The sequence below is a fragment of the Sabethes cyaneus genome, chromosome 3 (genome assembly GCF_943734655.1).
Source record: "Sabethes cyaneus chromosome 3, idSabCyanKW18_F2, whole genome shotgun sequence".
Taxonomy (NCBI): domain Eukaryota; kingdom Metazoa; phylum Arthropoda; class Insecta; order Diptera; family Culicidae; genus Sabethes; species Sabethes cyaneus.
In genome coordinates this window covers 95,637,926-95,642,098 of record NC_071355.1, presented here as the reverse complement: position 1 = coordinate 95,642,098, position 4,173 = coordinate 95,637,926, and the positions used below count along the sequence as shown (strand labels likewise).

Genomic DNA, 4,173 nt, shown 5'->3' with positions numbered 1-4,173 from the left:
AATTTCGTTAGTAAATTAGTAACAAAAATTACATTCATTACATTACATTAGCAACAAAACGCCCAGCGCGATATCTCAGCTGTCCATTAACCAATAAAGTTGATTTTTGGTACATTGTTAGCATGTGGTATAACCTAGTCAACTACCAAAAATCTGCTTTATTGGTTAATGGACAGCTGATAATAGTAAACAGTGGGCTCTGTTTAGTTTCCATGAAAAATCACAATACCTGAACGCCAGTCCTGACAAAGCGAGCGGGTACCGCTATAAGTGCCTTAGTCCATGACCTCACTAACCGGTTAGACTTCCGGAAAGAAAAGTCAACCCAAAGTCATGGAGTACAATTTACCGAAGATCATGCGATCGCCCGAGGAGGAAGCCCCTACTGGAGCTGGTCCTGGAACGGGGGACAGAGCGAGCGGCCTGCGACTGGAGGAAGGCCTGACGAACGCGAAACCGAAGAAGCAATGCTTCACCTTCTGATGTTGCTACGGCTGACCGTCGTCAGTCGCTCACTTTAGCAGGCCGCAAACGGCAGCGGATCATGTGGACGAGGAAGATGAACATGTATGTGATCCGCTGCTACTACGTTTGCACGAGGTTGGAGACGGATATGTCCGGCAGGCCTAGAATGCTGGACATGTTCAATGAGCGGTTCCCTCGATTTGCCAACCAGCTTGACTGGAATAAGCTGTACACCCGACGACGAGCAATATTGACGAACAACATGCTCACTACCGCCGAGTTAGACAGCATGAAGCTGGAAGTGCAAAGGAAACTAGGCAGTACAGGGAACAGATCGAGCGATGTGTCGAGTAGGACTTCTGTTGGGCACGATGCAGCACGACGGGAATCGACTGCATCCATAAACATGTCAGTGGAGGAACCATCATTGCATGCTCCAGAATTAACAATGGACCAACAACGACAATAATTACTTGACGAACTAGCTTTCGAAATGAACGCAGCGGTTACACAATTTCGGGGAACAGACCTCTTATGCCGACACCGGATACCAAAACTGCAGTATTCCTTCGGACTTACGAATCGAATGCAGTAAGAATCCTTAATAAGGATATTTTGCCACTGTATTCTGAAACCGCCGAGAACCTTGAGGAACTGCAGTGTATAGTGTATTCCGCAGCTGTAGCCGTTGTGAGAACTCTGGTATTACGGACCTTCCCCCCAGGTAATGGTGAGGTCTATGTGCGTCCCCAAACACGGAAACCCGCATGGATGCTACGACTAGAATCTAGGATAGCATCGTTGAGGGTGAACAATACAAGAGGGGAAACCGATCAGGAAGGCTGGTTCGTCAGGTGAAAGAAATCGTCAAGCCCGCAGAACTCCTAGATCTCAATGAACTCAACATCACGGTGATCCTCGACAAGGTTGAGTACAAAGGTTGAGTGCTCTTGCCAAACGGATGCGACGTTATGTTGAATGTTCGAAGCGGAAACAACAAAACCGGATGTTCAACAATAATGAAAGTGAGTTCTATAACCACTTCAACAATAACAAAACCGATTACAGCGAGGGACTTCCAGAGGTTGGCGAAATTACACAGTTTTGGGCCAATATATGGAAGAACCCCGCTCAACACAACACTAATGCGATGTGGTTGGTAAAAGAGGAAGAAGGCAGTGGTAAAATTGAACGCATGGCCGCTGTATTAGTGACCCGTGAGGATATCCGTGAGGCTACACGGTATACCAGGAATTGGGCCGCACCATTTGGTATGAAAAGTACTCTGCAATCTATGGGCGGATGGCGAAATGCTTCAACATGGCTCTAAGAAACCCTCGGGAGCTACCAGAATTCATCACTAAAGGGGTGACCTATCTTCTACCCAACGATTGGAACACGACTAATCCCGCCAAATACAGGCCAATAACATGTCTTTCAAGCCTGTACAAGGTCGGTAATCACCCAAAAGGTGCAGTACCATTGCAACTGGAGTGACGACTGAAGAACAAAAAGGATGCCGTAAAAACATACAAGGCTGTAAAGACCAAGTCATCATCGATGCAGTCATTGTTGGTCAGGCAAGCCGAAATAGGCGAAACCTCAGTATGGCGTACATCGACTATAAGAAGGCATACGATTCAGTACCTCACTCGTACTTAATTAAGGTACTAGAATTGTATAAAATAGACGGTGGCATCATCAGGTTAATGAAGCACGCAATGGGAATGTGGAACACTTCACTCCTCACTGCCAATGGGACAGAAGTGCTACGATCAAGAACTCTCAGCATAAAAAGGGGCACTTTCCAAGGCGATACATTCAGTCCGCTATGGTTTTGCCTTGCGATGAACCCCCTCAGCAAAGCACTCAACCGAAGCAGCTATGGCTACTAATTGAAAAGTGGGACAACGAGTACAAAAATTACCCACACCTTCTATATGGACGATCTGAAGCTGTTTGCGGAAACTATGCAGAAGCTGCATCATTTGTTGCAGCAGGTGACAACGTTCAGCAACGATATTCGGATGGAGCTCGGCGTCGACAAATGTCTCGTCTCGTAAATATTCATCGGGGTAAAGTAATGGACGCTGAAAGTTTCCGCATCAACGAAAGGGAGAAAATTCGAAGTATGATTGAAGGTGAATCGTACAAATACCTGTGACCTGGGCAACTGAAAGGTATTCACCACACAACTATAAAGAAAGAACTGCAGGAACGGTTCCTGTATCGTGTCAACCGTATTTTGAAATCACTCCTCTCTGCCTGCAACAAAGTAAAGGCGATAAATATGTGTGCCGTGCCTTTGTTGACATACAGCTTCGGGGTGGTCAAATGGACCAAAACGGATTTGGAAGCGATTGAACGTACCTTGCGAGTATCGCTAACCAAGCACCGTTAGCACCACCCAAGATCGGCAGTCGAAAGAATCACCTTACCACGCATGGAAGAAGGAAGAGGTGTAACTAACTTCTAAGCGCTATGCGGATCCCAGATCCAGCAGTTGCGGGGATATTTCATGGATAGTCAGACTCGCCATGTTGTCTACCGCACTGTCTGGGAAGCAGACCATGGGTTCAGCGCCCTGCATCTGGCGCAGGAGCATTACCAGCTGAACTGCGACCAATAAACCGTACCAGAAAAGGTCGAAACGTGGAATGCAAAGGAACTACATGGGACATCAATTAGAGCAAGCGCATATAGACAAAGTGGCATTGAATGCGTGGTTGGTGCGAGGAGATCTCTTTTCGGAGACGGAAGGTTTCATGGTAACCATTCAGGATCGGTTAATTACGACGAAAAACTACCGCAGGTACATATTGCACGAAGATATAGAAGACCGTTGTTGAAAGTGCAATTCAGTAGGGGAAACGATCGAGCATGTGATTGTAGACTGTCCAGCCTTAGCCGAAACGGCTTACCTTGGACGCCACAATGCAGCTGCCAAGATTGTGCACCAGCAACTCGCCTTGAAGCACAACTTGGTAAACTGTTACGTACCCTACTATAAGTACCTGCCTAGCCCGGTTCTGGAAAACAGCTGCATAAAGTTGTACTGGGATCGTGAGATTATTACGGACGTCCTTATACGTGCCAATCGTCCTGACGTTGTAATCTACGACAAAAGGGGGAAGCACGTTACCCTCATAGACATCGATGTACCGCTGGATCGTAATGTCCAGTCAAGATTCTCGGCCAAGATAACGAAGTACCACGACTTGGCCGAGGAACAAAAGCAGATATGGCACCTTGAGGACGTACGTATCGTATAGTGGTCATCTCAGCCACCGGAGTAGTGCCCTGCAGTCTACAACGTTCCTTGGAAGAGCTGGAACTGCAAAGAAATTTGGACTGATTCTTGGAATCTGTAATATAACAAGGAGGTTCCTGAATGAGAACCACAGAGCCTAACCCCTCTTGGCATAAAGAAGCCGAGGGTAGGTGAAAGTTTCCAGAATTTTCGCTTAGAAGTGCCAAAACTCTATAATAATAATATTAATAATGGTAACACAAAAACTTAAATACAATAACTCTTCACCCGAAGAAACACATAACTATAGTCTTTGGGAGAGTCGTCTTCCAAAAGTATCGATGGAAATGTCGAAGTCAAATAATTCGTAGACTGTTGAACTGGGCTGCCATGTACCTTGTTGGGCTAAATAGACCGTAGTTGACTCTCCTTGCTTCAAGATGGAGGAAGTTCCTCGT

At 46.3% G+C, this 4,173-nt stretch overlaps 1 pseudogene; it reads left to right on the top strand.

The window, feature by feature from the left end:
• The first annotated feature begins 333 nt into the window (after positions 1–333).
• On the top strand, positions 334–3,820 carry LOC128739900 (uncharacterized; annotated as a pseudogene).
• Positions 3,821–4,173: the final 353 nt, after the last annotated feature.